This window comes from Balaenoptera ricei, chromosome 9 (genome assembly GCF_028023285.1).
Source record: "Balaenoptera ricei isolate mBalRic1 chromosome 9, mBalRic1.hap2, whole genome shotgun sequence".
Lineage (NCBI taxonomy): Eukaryota > Metazoa > Chordata > Mammalia > Artiodactyla > Balaenopteridae > Balaenoptera > Balaenoptera ricei.
In genome coordinates this window covers 51,203,506-51,219,980 of record NC_082647.1, presented here as the reverse complement: position 1 = coordinate 51,219,980, position 16,475 = coordinate 51,203,506, and the positions used below count along the sequence as shown (strand labels likewise).

The following is a 16,475-nucleotide window of genomic DNA, read 5'->3' as shown; positions in this document are numbered from 1 at the left end:
TTCTTACTTGGCAGAATGCTGCTTATAAATATCTCCCACTCTCTCCTCTTCTCTCCAGCTTTCAGAGTTCAACCAAAGCCCATTTTATATTAAATAAGGAACAAAGCAGTAGAAACTAAAAGAACTAATGTGTCTGGGTTCATCCCTTGTCGCATCATTTCATATCAACTTTGAATCCAAGAAAGCCTAATAGTAATTCAGCCATGAAACTGCTGCATAAACTGGGGGAGATTTGGAGCATATGTTTTCAATTCATTTACATTTGACTCATCACAATAGGTTGCTTTTTTAAAAAAAAAAAAAGTTCTATTTGATGTTTAAGAAAATATTTCAACCTTTTAAAATAAACCTTTTAGAATCTTTCTCCATTCACAACAGGACGCTGCGGAACGCTAAGAGAATTAGGAACTCAAAGGCAGGAAGGTTCAGGGACGGTTCAAAATTCAGAGCCATGAATCCAGAGAGGGTTCAAAAGTTGGCAAAGTGAACCCTCTCATCCCTACCCACAAATAATAAATAACAATCACAACAAGGAAAAGGAGAAAGGGGAAAGCCACTGGAAAGCCATAACTTATCCCGTCTCCAGCCTTACAGCTCTCTCCAATTTTAAAGCAGGAGTTCTTCGGAGAACTTAGGTAGTGCTGCCTGCAGGGAGCTGAGATGGTCTTCTGTCGTAAATTACCTTGCTGGGGATAAGCTTTTCTGCAGGTCCAACAGACAGGCAGCTCTGCAAGACCCATCACCCAGCTCCGTGCTTCTTAAATTATCCTTCATCTGGTCGTGACATCTGAAAACCTACAGGGAAAATGATCACCCCCAAATCTGACCTTCCCATACCACTAGGTCTTTTTTTAATAAAGAACTACACCACAAGAGACAGACGCAAGAGCATTCGATTTGCAAACAAAAAAAGGAGGAAAAATAGAGCTTTCTGTGTACTTCTTTGAATAAATAGTACACTTGTTTTCAAACTTGTCCATACTAAAGGTTTTTTTTCATTGCAATGTGACCCTAAGTCCTTTTCCCAACTAAGATAGCCATAGTGACACGAAAATCATTAGAAGTGAGGACTTAGGGTGAGAAGTGAGGAAGCCTTAACTTTTCCCCTTCGTTCTCACTTTGCAATCAACAGCCTTGCTGCAGCTTTCCAGCCGTATTCAGACATGTACACACACAGACAGACACATGCACGCAAACATCTGAGGACCTAGAATATTTGAGTAAATGGCTGCAGTAGGTTGAAATGTGATCAAGACCTGAGAGCAGGTAGCAGGCCAAGAGAAATAACTCCTAGCCATAAAAAATGCCTTAATTAATCAGTAACTCTTTTCTTCTGTATGTCACCTGACGTGTTTAATCTGTCTGCTTTGACGGGATTGTGGCAAGTGGAGCTGGCCTCTGGCGAAATTAGAATGGGCCTTTGTGAAGAAGGGCTGGCCGTCAGGCTTGGGAGGGCACGGTGAAGGGCTACACAGAGTAGGCATCTTATAAATGCCTGTGGGCCAGCTTCGTGTGATGGAGGCTCCAAAAGAAGGAAACAAAGATTTCAGACATTACAGGTTCAAAACACATCAAGCCAATGGGCAGACACAGTAACGGTCATGTCATCCAAGAAATTTAACTTCTTCCTTCCTTCATTTGCTTCTCCCTGGAATTCAGCCTCTGTCATAAACGCTGAGAAATGAGATAGACCTATTTACTTCCACTTTAGTGTTTTAGTTCTGGAACTCAGATTTACACCAGAGAGAGGAAAATGTATTCTTTGCAATGTCTGAATCTTCTGAACAAGGGGAAGCCAGTGGATTTTTTAGCGTCAGGCTGGCTAACCTTGGATCTGGTCATACAGTTTGTTGTGAAGGAAAGAGCTTTTTACCAGAAGAAGGAACACACCTTGATCCTGCCAACAAAATGGCTTTTAAATACCTACACTTTATTTAAGAAAAAGAATCACGGTTACTACCTGTGAAGCCCAGTGCTCCTTCCCCTGCACCTGCTGGGACACCCTCGTCACCCTGATCACCTTGGCATTGAGAGGAGATTATCTCCACTTCCAAGTCTTTATGTAAAGTGATCATTTAATCCTACCCTGCAAAGTAGGAATAAGCAATCCCCAGTTTTGCAGATGAATAAACTGAGATGTGGACAGAGATCAAGTCATTATCCCAAAGTTACCAAGTGGCGAGACCTCCACTCAAATCCAGGCCACCCACTCGGCCACCTATGCGTGAGACAAATTCCCTCAGAGATGTTTTCGACAAGATTATATAAGGCAAATGACTATTCAGTCTCCCACTGATGTGTATTTGTGTGTATATATATATATATATATATATATATATATATATATATATATATACCTTAATTCTTTATTTTTGCTCATTTCCTTTTTTCTATTTTAATACAATTGAAGCGTAATACACATACATAAAAGTACACAAGTATTCAACTCCACATATTTTCACAAGAAGCCTGGACCCAGCATCTGGATCAAGAAACAGATTATTTCCAGCCCACAAGCCTCTCTTGTGCCCTCCTTCAAGTCATTACTCTCCCATCCCCCCAAAACATTATATTCCTCTATACCCCTGTCTCCTTTTTAGCCAGGGGCGAGGTGTGTGTGTGTGTGTGTGTGTGTGTGTGTGTGTGTGTGTGTGGAGTATTTGGTTATGAGCATGTATTTTGGAAATGGGCTGCTTGGGTTGAAATCCTGCTATACGTTTTACAAACTGTACATCCTTGGGCAAGTTACTTAACTCCCCTATGACTCAGTTTTCTCAACTTTAAAATGGGAATATTAACAGAAGCTACCTCACAAGGTCGTGATGAAGATTAAATGCTACAGTACATCTAAAGAGCTTAGATCAAGGTAAATAGAAAAGCTCAGGGTAAGCCCTCAGAAAACACCAGCTATTATTTATGCTGGGACATTTCTCCCCCTCTCAGAGACTGTCTATGAAAGACCAAGAAGGTACAAAGATAGTAGAGCAAGGGAGATGGCAAGGGAGAGGAAGAGAGAGGAATTCCAACCAAGCATGTGCTGTCTGTCAGCATAAGAAACAGACCCATCTCTAGGTTAGGGAGAGGATCAGAGCTGAACAGATGGAGGGAGAGCTAAAGCAGACAGTTCTCCAGTCATACAGAATCAAGTGTTCAGAGTAAAACTGTTATTTGAAACATTATGTATTTTCTCTTCCATCCTATTTATGCTTCCTACATGTGCAAATATACATGCCAAAGATGAATAAGCAGGAATGCTTTTTGAGACCATCCATGAACTTTCCATGACTCCTAATAGTCCAGAATTGAATGCATATTTTTAAATTTCCAACAATATAAAAACAATGAGTGTGAGCTTTTTTTCCTGCCCAATTCACAATTTAATTCCCGACATAACTTTTTAGGTAGAATAGATTCAGGCATTTTTCCATGTCACATTTCTTTGTATTTTTGCACCACTTGAAACATTTTTTACCCATTTAATTTAGAACTTGTCCAAATCATCTGCCGTGTAAATCGAAAGTAAATAGCTCGTTTAAAGCATAGGTTCCAAGAAACCAGAAGCTTCAAAAAAAAAAAAAAAACCATAAGATTGAGAACTTGCTGGGCAAGTTTCCTTTTTTTTCCCATCCCAAAGAATGCATTTACTGAGACAGCTATATATTTTATGAAATACTTAACGAAGTCATTGGTTAAAAAAGAAACGAGAAAGAAGAATAAAAATATGTTTCAAGTAATATTAAAAATGACAAGCATATAATAGCAATTTGAATAATGAATTGACTACAATAAAGAATTAACACCGCTTACATTTCCAACAAGTATGAAATAGATTGAGGCCTGATATATTGATTCGTTAAGTTTTAATTGGGTTTAGAAAAACTCAAAATTGACAGGGAAAGAGGCATGAGCTTGATTCCATCTGTCTGTCTCTCTGTTTCTCTCTGTCTCTCTTTGTCTCGCCATTACCCTCCCTCTCTTGCTTCTCCAAGTTTTCTTTTCATACTTGATTTCGAGGTAAGCAGACCAGAGATAACTGTTAAACTCTAACGCTGCACACTTTCCAGTTCTAGACCTTTTTAACACAGCAGAGATAATGTTACTTACAGAGCTTTTCAACAGCGTGGCCACTGGCTAGCCAAGCCCTCTGAAAGGAACAAAACGCTTCCTTCCTGGGTGGCTGGCTGTGAGCTGGAACAGTACATGATATTCAAGATAAGGAAACGGAAGTTCCAAGCACTGAGCGTGTGTGGTTTAACCAAATGAGGTAAAATAAGAAATGGAAGGACAGTGAGAAGCTGCCTTATTTGCAGCACCGTGTCAGAGCCAGTGCAGGGATTTGGAGTTGGATGCATCTTGATTGAGAAATCATAAGTGGGAAGACCTTGTCCCTGCTCCTTAGCTCTGCATAGATATAAATATGAGATGAGGCAGCTTTGTTACCTTTTAGGGATATCATAAATTCCAAAGAGATCGCTATGAAGTGATTCTTAATGCCCTTGAGCTTGCTTTGAAAGATAAAGTAAATTGAGTTTATAAATTCCAGAGCAGCGGCTGAAGATTGTGTCCACTCATTTCTAAAACCAGGGATTACGGTTTGAGCCCTTGGATCCCTCCAACCTTTTAGACAACTGGGCTCACTCTGAACAGGATGCTGGCCATCATCTCAGCCATGACAGCTGGTCTGTAGACTTTAACTCAGGTTGACCCACCCATGGACCACATGACCAACTTCTGTCCAGAACAAGCTCTGGTCATCACAGCCTTCTTCTGAACCTCAGGTTTCTCATCTGTAAAATGGGGATGATAACAATATTAACTCCTGCCACATGGGGGTATTTCTGCTTAGCCTGCTACAGCCTATAGGTGAGCAGGGTAATAGACAGACCTGGTCATAATTAGCCCTGTGACCCTCAGCAAGCTGGTCACTTCATACTCTGGTTCTCCATTTCTTCATCTGTAAAACGAGAAGAACAAGACCCACTTCATAGTGAGTTCAACAGCATAAAACTCAATAAATTATCATTTCTGACTTGGCTTCTCTTGTTTTGCCTCGAATTTTTAGTCTCTTTCTTGTTCATGGGAATCCAGCAGGAGCCAGTGATGCCCCGGCTTTATCCTTGGCTCACCTCCATGGACACAACTTAAATTCTCCCCCTTGTAAGTCAAGGAGTTCCCATCAACTTAAGTACCACCTGTCTGGCTGAAGCTCACGTGGGACTGCTAGTCCCACATCAGGGGAAGGTAGAGTGGGAGTGTGGACTGACCCCAGTCAGGGTGCTGTCCCATCTCCACATTCTACTCAGCCTCTTCTCTCAGGAAGCCATTGCTAAGTAATGGCTCAGTCCCCAGACACTCCTCCTTGACTCATTCCTTATGCTATCTTCTGGGGTGGTGCCTTCCAGTTGGTTTATCCAGTACTCCTTTCAGTAAAACATTTTTGAGTGCACACATCAGTGTATGTTTTTATATTTATAAATTTTATACATGTGATACTCTGCTGATACATATTATGCATTCTGAAAACACACACACACCACACGGAAATTTTTAAAGAATGAGATAAAAAGTAAGTAGATAAAGGAATTCAATCATTTCCTTTGTGCACCCCAACAGATCACCTCGGGCTCCCTCTGCTGCTGTCCAACCTCCCTGGCCCTGTGAGAAGAGTATTCTCCCTTGGGATCCTGGACGTCCCACCTTTGAGAGAGATTTACACACACGGTAACGAAGAGCAGGTAGGCTGGCCAGAATGAGCCTCCACTGTTAGCACAAGAGCATCACCGCAAGCCAGGCTCAGCTTCGTGGGTATGGAACCTGTGCAGTCAGACAGGACCCCATACTCAGAAGGGCCCCAGGCTTGGTTAAACCGCAGCTGTCGCCATCTTGAAATTCTCAAAAATTTTATCCTTTAACTTGTGAGGTCCAGTGGGATAAGGGAGAATGCGTGTGAGCAGAAGAGATATGCACAGTAATGCATGCTCCCCCACCCCCGTGCTGCCCCACTCACATATAGCTTTAGCAATGCCTCACAAGCACCGTATTCCAGTGGACCCATTGCGTGCAGGAGTTTAGCGAGACTCAAAGTGAGTACAAGGTAAGCTTATTATGGGAGCCATCTGCTTCCCAAGTGTGGTAGAATGTGCATGTCTCAAGAAGTGAAAAAAAACAACTGAGTTCGTTTTGTGAAGTGTTTCCACTGTTCTGGTAAGAATTAAATTTATATGCATGTACGCACTACAAAAAAGAAATTGCATAATTTCAGTGATTCTGCACGCAAGTTAAATGCTCTTATATTTGCGTTTAAAACTGGCATCCCACACTATAAAGATGAATGGTATAATTCATGCTAATAGTTTAAAATTTTTATTTTTACTTACTTAAAATGACATCAGATAGCAAATGAAAAACACTATGACAAGTTGAGAGACTATGGAAGAAAGGAAGACATTCTATGTTTTACTACTTTTAATGCCCTTTGTTCTTGCTTTTTGAACAAGGGGCCTCACATTGGTATTTTACACTGTAACCATCTCTGCCCCATGGCCCCTGATTCATCTCTAAATTACCAATCTATCTCTATCAAGAGTGAGTCCACCCTACTCCCTTGTCTCACTGGAAGAAAGAGAGAAAATTCTTCCTCCATTTTGCCCTAAGAAAACATCTGTCCTTCCAAGACCATAGTTAATACATTCAGTTGATTTCATGCTTCAAATTTCATTCATTCAACAAATATTTGTGTATTTATATAGTTAAACTTTAAATAATAAAATGGTAAGCATTTGCCCAAGAGAATGGCTACCTCTTCTACCCTGTTTCTGACACAGCAGAAAATTCCAGCTGAAGTGGGGAGCTCTCAGTTCAAAAGAGTATTGCTGTTGAAACTCGAGGACTGAGCTCTGGCGCAACTACCCTTCATAATTCTTCACCCACACCCAGAAGCTAATGATTTCCAGAGATGGCCACAGCAAAGAATTCACAGGAACATGGGTCACTGTGTCAAGGATCATGTCAGAAAGACAAGGTCCCCAGTTCCAAATATTTCGGGGGTGAAAAGGTCATTCTCATAAATACCGTCTCCTCCACATTCAGCATACCATGGTATGTGCTTTGTCATAATTTGGTGGGTCACCAGCTGTCACCAGCAGAGCCTCCATCCAGGTGAAATTCCTCAGTCCTCACCAGTCAGATGTCAGTCTTACATCTCGGTTGATAGCGTCTTCTAAGACGGGAAACAGTCAGGTTTTGCCTCTAGAATCCCCTAAATCAGTGGTTCACAAAGTGCAGTCCAGGGACCCCTGGGGGTTCTGGAGACCCTTCCAATGGGTTCATCCAGCTAAAATTATTTTCATAATAATACCAAAATGTTATTTGCCTTTTTCACTTTTATTTAGTTGACAGTGTAGTTTTCTAGAGGCTATAATCACTGTTCTGTTGGCTAACTAATGGAATGTGTATTTTTGTATTTTAAAAAATTTTTTCATTTTAATTTCCAATACAGTTAATATTTATGAGTATAACCCAGATAAGCATAAGCTCTCTCAGGTCATCACTAATTTTAAAGGATGTAAAGTGGTCCTAAGACCAGAAAGTTTGAGAAGTGCTAGACTAAATGAAGTAGGTATCCATCGCACTTTGCATTTTCTCAAAGATGAAACTACCCTCTCCTTCCCAAGGTAATTCTTTCTCACAGTCCCAGCAGTCACCAGTGATTCTTATAACTCACTAAGATGTTGCTATGCCAGTGACCAATGGGTAGATACTATAATTCAGCCTTGGTCACTATGACAAACAAAATACTAAAGGTATACACCTATAGGGCTTTGCAAAATGACTCTTCATATGACATAAACTGCAGCTATGTTTTTGAGTAAGCAACAAGATTTTAAATGTCTTTGCATAAAGAAGGGTCCAGTATATATCAATTTTTAAAGTACACTTAAAAAAATATTACCTTGTTTCCCCAAACCAAAACAATAATCAGTTAAATAAATTGCATCTGACAGAGAATATACGTGGAAAAGGAAATCTCTACTACTTCCTAGAGAATATCTTCAACACACAAGCGCGCACACACACACACACACACACACACACACACACACACACACACATACGCACACACCCACACAAAACCCTTGATGAACACATATGGTATTTAATGCATACCTGTTATACAACAACCAATGCTTTTACCTTTTCATGAACTATGAGTCATTCCCCTGCTCCAGAGAGGGTTTTCTGAGCTTCATAAATATTGATCATACTCCCTAAATTCTAACAGGCAGTTTCCTCAAATGCGAATGATACTTCTCAACTTCACTCTGCACTTTCTATATTCAGTCACACTGTTGACTACCATGGAAGAAAAGATATTCGATATAGATGAATACTCCTGATAACCAGAGCTTAGCCACTTCAAATCCCAAGACATACTTTCATTCATTCATTGATTCATTCATTCAAAAACATTCCTGAACTACAAGTCAGAAATTGTGCTGGGCCTTGAGAATACAATGACAAATAAAGCAAAATGTGCCCTCAAAATAGCTTACATTCTACTGGATGTTGAATAGAATTTGTCCTAAAATTTATCCCAAAAGTCTTAAAAAGGGGTGTATGTGAAGAAAATATTAGAACTTCAAATTTTATTTTTATCTTGTGTATGTATGTTTTATGATGTAAACAATATATGAGTTTGTATCACATGCATAGATTATAAGTAAATAAAAATACACATCTATTGAAAGTGAGTACCTCCCAAATTTTTACTAACAAGGTGTGCAATTTAAAAAGTTTAGAGACACTGATTGAGCATAATTTGGAAGCCCTCCTTTTTGAAAAAAGCACTCAGTCTGTCATCCTCATGAACACTTTCTTGGCTGCTCAGCAGCTGCCTGGGAGTGCATCATAAAATTAGTATATGCTCTATGGAATCTAAAAAAAAAAAAATCGTTCTGAAGAACCTAGGGGCAGGACAGGAATAAAGACACAGACGTAGAGAATGGACTTGAGGACACGGGGAGGGGGAAGTGTAAGCTGGGGCGAAATGAGAGAGTGGCATGGACATATATACACTACCAAATGTAAAATAGACAGCTAGTGGGAAGCAGCTGCATAGCACAGGGAGATCAGCTCGGTGCTTTGTGACCACCTAGAGGGGTGGGACAGGGAGGGTGGGAGGGAGACGCAAGAGGGAGGGGATATGGGGATATAGGTATATGTATAGCTGATTCACTTTGTTATAAAGCAGAAACTAACACACCATTGTAAAGCAATTATACTCCAATGAAGATGTTAAAAAAAAAAAAATTAGTATATGCTCTTAGCCAGTCGGGCTGTAAGTGAATTTAGAGATGATATACTAGACCTTTTCTTTCACATAAGCAGCAAAACCCAGAACAATAAGTGATTTGCCTAAGCCATTTCCCAATTTGGTGAAGGAGTTAGCGATGTTTTTAAAAGTGTGATTCTGAGTCACCAACACTGTGGGGGGGGCCTTGTGAAGATGCTGAATGCTGAACTGAGAATCTGGAGGTTTTCCATCAGAATCTCCCAGGGCAGGGCCTCCGCTCTGGGCTCCGTACTAACAATGTCCCCAGGAGACTCCCAAGCACTCCAGGGATGGAGAACCCAGGAGAGGGGAGATGGACGCTTGGCCAAGGTCTCTGTGTTCCCAACGCCAGGCTCTCTCCTTCGTGTGGGTTGTCTTTGCTGTTGGAGCAGGAACTGTGGCTCTCAGGAACAGCTGCACCATGCTGTTTGACCCGATGGGGCTGTGGATTGCTGATCTTGCTAATTCTGGGACTGCTTTTTTAGGGGCTTGTTTTTATCTTTTCCTTTGATGTCAGACTGTTTGCCATCATTTCTTACTGCCTTCAGAGTGATCACTAATAATCTCTCTATCCTCCTTCCTTGTCCCCCTCTAATTTTCTGCTTTTAATTCGTTGTGGGCTGGGAGACTACATAAATGGGCTTGTTCGGAGCGTTGTGTTAATTAAGAGTCAATTAGACATAGTTAAAGTGCATTGCTTTGTGACTGGTGTTTCCGCTGCTTCGAGCCTGTTTCGCTTCCTTCCTGCTTCTCAACTGAGTTCCAGAAGGCAGATTGAGGGATGCCTGACCTCTGGATAAGTGGGTCACTAGGATATTTACTTTCTTGTCACATTTCACCGCTGTCAAAGCTCAGAGGGTCTGGCCGGCCCCCCGGAGGAGCCAGTGTGCTTAATGATTCAGGACACCTGGGTCTGACCCGCTCTTCTTACGTTTCTCTGGGCTCAGAGTGATTTACAGGAAGAGGGGCTAGGATCCAGGAGGCAAGAGGCAGGGCATGCACTCCAGGGTGGACCAGGAAGTAGGAATTCATTCCTCTGAGAAATACCCTCATTTCCAGTTCACGAAGGGCCTAGGTCTTGTCCCCCTCTAGTAGCTGCCTGGAATCACAGCCGTGACACACACCCACAGGGGTATCTGAATGGGGGTTGTAGAGGTGGGGGGAACTAAACGATGGGCATGGGAGGGGGAGGAGGGCCATCTCTAGCCCAGAAGGCATAATCAATATATGTAACACTAAAGTTCATCCCATACAAAAGTACTGCTATTTTTTCAAAACCATCAGTGTGTAACAATATCTTTAGAGCCTAAGCTTTGTCTGTGATGCCATTGTTAAATGATGTAAAGACAATCATGAAGATCATAAAGTTTTCATCCTCATCTTGTATTGGGAAATGAAAATTAATTGTCCTCACAATGCCCCAGGATCCTTCACCCTTCCTTTATTATACATAAATATATAATCTTTTGAATGGAGACAACTCTTTTGTCTTTCCAAAGTTATAAAATGACAAAAATAAAAAGGAAATAGGAATCCAAAGTCAATGTTATTTTACTTCATGGGGTTCTGTGCTTCTTATGAGCTAATTTCTTGTTTTTCCCAGAAAAAGTAATATCTTTAGCTAATATCCCAGGTCGGGACATGCATGACTGAAGCTGAAGTGTGTGTTTATTTAAAAAAAAAAAAAAGGAATTTTGAAAAGAGGCAAAAAGCGAAAGGTACTTGTATGCAGGGAGGGATCATACTGACCCATTTTCAATGCTTAATTACAAATCTGCTCCAACTAATTTCCTTATTGTGCCCACAGCTGCTGTTCTGTTGTCACCAGTTTATTTTTCTTTGGAAATCTGAAAGGCATCAAGGCTGGCCCTGAAAGTCATCAGGAGCAGAACTGGTGTCCCAGATGCCTCGTTATTGGTCCATTTGCCAGCCTGTTTTGTTGTTTATGTCTTGCATTCAAATCATTTATTTTGTTCAGACCTTCTTTTGCTTTAAAAATGATTTTAGAACACCGGACTGCTTTTATCACTCAACCGTTTGCCTTGCTGGATAACAGGAACATCATGGTTTAATCAATATCACAATTCCCCATAATCTCTGGGCAGGCCTTGTTTAGTAAATATCAAAAAGTGTAGAGCTCCAAGGACGCGTTCACAATGACCCAGGGGTCTGAGTTTCTTTGTTGGAAAGCAAAAAATGTTTTTCATATGAAATCATAGTGATTTTGGAAGATTTTCATCTGTAAGTCTAAATGTCATATGGAATGGTTTGGAACTTGCAATGGTTCTGTTTTCACATCCAAGAAGATTGGCTGCTAAAACCAGTCCAAGACACTTCGGGCAGGGGAGGGGGGCACACTATGGATATTAGTAAAATGCCTTGTACTGCAAGCAGCATGACAGAAAGCTTAAATGCTGGTTCCTGGGGATCAGAGAGACCTAAGTTCAAATCCTGACTTGAGCAAGTTATCTTAACCTCTTGCACCTCAATGCTCCCAAATGTAAAAGAGAAATGAGTAGCATCTAACTTCTAGAGTTTAATGAGAAATTACATTAGCTAATGCTTGGAAAGCCCTAGGCAAGAAGGCCAGGCAGGTGGTCAGCTTAAAAAACAAGAGCTATTATTATTACTATTATTTGTTTCTTGGAAGAAAAAGAGCTAGTTGTTTGGCTAAATACTTCTGTTGCATTTTTGGTTAACAACTGTATTGTGGGAAACAATCTAAGCGAATATCAAGGGAAATTGTTGTATTAACTGTTATAGGTAGGGTGACCATATAATATGTGGTTCAAACCAGGATACTTTGAGTGTGAAAATGTGCATTATGAATAATTATGTGAGGACAATAGGCATAAATCAGGACCATTCCAGGCAAACCACAACATGCTGTTCCTTGTTATAGGAATCTCAAACCAACAAATTATTAGAACTGGAAATAACCTTTGATATTTTCTAGTGCAATGCTCCAGTCTTACAGATAAGGAAAATAAAGTCCAGAGAAGCAATGTAATTTCCCAAGGTCACTCAGCTAATAGTTAAAAACTAGGGTCTAGAATGCTGTTCTTTCACTTTAACTCCAGTGACTGTGGTTCTGTTTTCGAATATCTTTAGTAAGTCTGGGCACTCTTCTTCTTCCTTATTTCTTCTACTGCAAGAGTCCCAAGCCATCCTACTCTTTTTGTCTCCATTTCACCCCTGAACAGATGACAGCCTGTACAAAGCAATCCTCTGAAAGGAAGGCTTGTCATTTTTTCAACCTAAATCCCTCATGCTGTTGTTTAAGGCCATTTTCTCTTTCTATTTATTCAGTCCTGGGTTGAGAGAGAAAGAGAGCAACTATTCTCTCCCATCTTCCTATTAAGGAAGTTCTTTTAGGTCCCTCCTGGTTATTCTTTGTTCCATTTTCCTTTGGGATCAGTGAGTTACAATTAGTTCTTAACCAGGATACCCCCTTTAAATAATTTTTCCAAAACATCTCACCGGGATGCATCTGTTTCTAAGCCCCCTGGAAACTGCACATGTGAATACCCATCTTTAATCCCTATTAATTGTATAGTATGTATAACATTTACCTATTGTAGATTTCAGCGGCTTTCAGCTTCAGGTGATTTTGTTGCATTATTTAGACAAGGCAAATATTCTATGTAAAGGATTTGACTTTAAAGAGACAAGGGAGCCAGATGATCAGAAATCACATGTGTCAGGCCCTCCTAAGGTACATCACCAGCCTCTCTTTAATGAAGACCACATTTTATAACAATGCTCCCATGCAAATGCAAATTTATGTAGATTGTTTATTTAGACTAGCGCTTTTGTACATCAATCTCTGTGTACACCCTCCTCTCCTTTTTGCCTTGAAAGAGATAATGTGGTTATTCCAGTCATCTGTCTGCAGGTTTTATGGTCTGGCGTGCCCATAAAGATGACAAGAGGGTGCATTTCACAGGCAGCAGCCTTCCGCTGCCCTTGCCGTTTTGTGTTGAACTAGATGAGGCACAAAGCTAACGCAACGGGATGGGTCCCATGCCCTCCTCCTGGATGTATGGTTCAGTGATGAGCGAGGCACCAGCCTCGACAGTCACGCAGCTCCTGGCTGCTGCTGAGCACCGCTGGGGGAATATCCATGGAACGTTCTTCCACACCACTTGAAGTCAGCCAGCCTGACACAACTGCCGCTCCTCGCTGTTCTTCTCACTTAGATTTACCTCAGGGTAAAATACATGGCGTCTTTCCACTGCTCTGATTAAAAGCCCACCTTTGGAAGAAAGGGCTAAGACATGCAAACGGAAAATTGTGTATTTACCAAGAACCCGGTTAGGAATGAATGAGGCCCCAAAACTATGCCTGCCGAGAAGATAGCAGTTCAATGATTTCGTTTAAGGAAGCAGCAGGAGTCGTGGTTAAGAACACAGACTGACACCAGATCGATTTGAGTTCAAGCCCTGTATCTCCCACCGTATGATAAGGTTAACCTCCTTCTGCCCCAGTTTCTCCATCTGTAAATTGGGAAAGGGATCTGCCTGTGGGATTGCTGTGTGGGTTAAATGCAATGAGGCACATAAATCTCTTAGCATAATGATTAGCATGTTGCAAGAACAAAAAAAAAAAACTTTAGCAACGATTTCATTTTTCATACGGTGCAGTAAAAGGAAGATACCTGATATATTTTGTTTTAAAAAATAGAACACAAAGCTCAAGCAGCAGAGAAGTTCTGACCGTGTGGTCTCTCCCCTGCATGGAGCCCTCGGGGGCTGATCACGCCACATCCACACGCAGAGGGATGAAAGGGAACGTTTATAACCAGGGCTGCTGGTGGCTTGGAGACAGAGGCCAACAGGGCAACTTCTCTACACAGAAAGTACAAGCACCAACCCCTCTGCTCAGCGCTGGAGACTTCCCCACGAGCCCCCTGACCACGTTTCCAGGCTCATCGTGAATTTCCCCCATTCGTGGTTCCCACTAATGCTGCGTGCTTCCCCACCTCCACACCTTGGCCTTCTGTTGTCTTTATTCTCTTTATGGGGAACACCCTCCCTTCCAACCTTTGTGTAAAACCCAGCTCATTAAAATGCCTTCTCAGTGAAGACCTTTCTTAGCATCTTTTTTCTGTAGGTTAGTGTTATAAACAAGTAATAATAAAAAGCACCTCCTGTGAACCCCCCAACCAGAAGGGGTTTACATCTTACATCGCTCCTGGAGAGCACTAACTGTGAGAAGTACCTTGTGGGAGACTGTTTGTCTTCTTGTCCTGTTCTCTTTGGAAGACCATAAACTCCACGAAGGCAAGGAAGCGTGTAGGTAGCATGAGACGGCTGAGGACAATGGTTTTGGGAACTGGGCAGCAGGCACAATAGGAGACAGAGACAAATGATGCTGCGTGCATGTCACTCCACACGGCCAGACAAAAGCAAAAGGCCAGTAAGAGGGGAGGACACGTTCAAAAATGCCCAGATGATCAGGATTATGTTGACTCTATTTCCAGACCAGGCTTGCCTCTAGTTTGACATAGTGACCTTATCTCTATAGCAAGATCTTGTAACACATCTTATAGTACATCTTATAAAGGGTTGCCATCTTACAAAGGTTGTGGTTCAGGAACCACAGCTTCCAGAACCAAGTGGGAGAAGGGTCCCCTCCCTGGACCATCAGGTGTCCTTCCCTGGGGATATCAGTGAGCAGGATGTATCAGCTCGGGCAGCAAACATTCACTTTGATTCTCAGCCGTAGAGAAACCACAGCCCTCTGTGTTTATGGAAACCCCGGGCCGCGATGCATCTGGTTTTCAACCACTGAGCTGAAAGCAGAGACAGCCCTGCCACACTCACATCGCTCTGCACTCCATCCACAGCCAGAAGAGTAGGTGTGGGTTCAGGTTTCATGGTCAGGCACAGAGGCCCTCCAGGTATATTCCAACTGGTCCATTTGATGTGAAATCTTCCAGCTTGACCAAGAGTCACTGACCTCGAGAGCGGCCGTTTAACCTCCGTTATTTGGTTTATATTGGTAATATTTACATTGGGAACTTGATTAAAGCTGACCTCGTAGTGAAAATGGAATCTGATATGTATTTGCAATCCCCCTGCCTTCTCTACCCAGTGTCAGGTGTCATCTGCTTCACTTCTCCCCTAATTGGCAGACTGGCCTCCTCTTTGCCTGCCTCCACCTCTCTCAGTGAATGTGTGCAGTGCCTTCCACTGGGTTCTGTACCTTGGTCCCCCACCAGCATGCTTGAAAGTTAACCAGGTTAGGAGCTGCTGCTTGGGTGAGTTTGACGATAGAGTTAGTCTGTTGTAAAGAGGTCCTGTTCGTCATAAGGTACAGGGAAGACACTGACTATCCCCTGCCCTTCGTGCTCTAAGTAATGCTCTCGGTGTGCAGCCATGGACACTGCCCTCCCAGGGAAGAAATGCAGTGGCCCGTGGCTCAGGATAACCCTCCTCTACCTACATGAAAATTTTATCCGTATTGCTTTTCAGATCAATAATGTCTGTAAAATTGAAGGAGAAGCTACTTGATAAAATGTTTGCTTGCTGACATGTCCAGGAATTCTTTCTTCCCTCAACTGGCAAGTTTTCATCGATTATCCCCTTCCAAGGCAGGACAGCCTATAGGAAGATACGTCTGAAAGGAACTTTAAATCCGGTGTGGGTGTGGTCGGGGTGGAGGCCTGCATACGAATCACACATGAAAACACAGGAGTTAAATAACACTGTAAGACTCAGGTGGGTAAAACTCTGCTGGCCTATGCGTCTAGAGACCGAGCTTTGCCACGAGCTAGGTTTGGTGCCCGTAGTCAGTCACACAACCTTCTGGCCCTCCTGGGCTTCCCTTCTAAAGTGGAAGCATTGGCCCAGAAGGTAAATTAGGTCAGTTTTGGCTTGACAATATTTGTGGCTCCAACGATAGCAAACAACAACATAAGGGTGTTGCAAGACTGAATGTGATGAAGTTGCAAATGCAAGGTGGAGTCAGAGGAGCGGGATATCATGGGATGCTGGCGCTGGGAAGGGGCTACAGTACAAAGCATGGACGACCCGGGAGCACTGATCCTATGGCCTTGGGTTTGTGGTTCCTGCTGTGACTGTGTGGTATGAAGCACAGATGGTATAATATTCCTGGAGGGATGGTTCTCCTTTTGCAGAGA

At 42.2% G+C, this 16,475-nt stretch overlaps 1 long non-coding RNA gene across 6 annotated transcripts in view; it reads left to right on the top strand.

Annotated features, from left to right (window-relative positions):
- LOC132371486 (uncharacterized) overlaps positions 1-16,475 on the top strand; it is a 250,834-nt gene that overhangs the window by 119,202 nt on the left and 115,157 nt on the right. For 5 of the 6 annotated variants that reach the window (XR_009504863.1, XR_009504858.1, XR_009504860.1 and 2 more), the window contains one exon: positions 5,614-5,735. This is a non-coding gene — a long non-coding RNA (uncharacterized LOC132371486). Of the gene's footprint in view, positions 1-5,613; positions 5,736-14,014; positions 14,416-16,475 lie in introns of those variants that run through there. The other variant, XR_009504862.1, reaches the window with a different exon arrangement.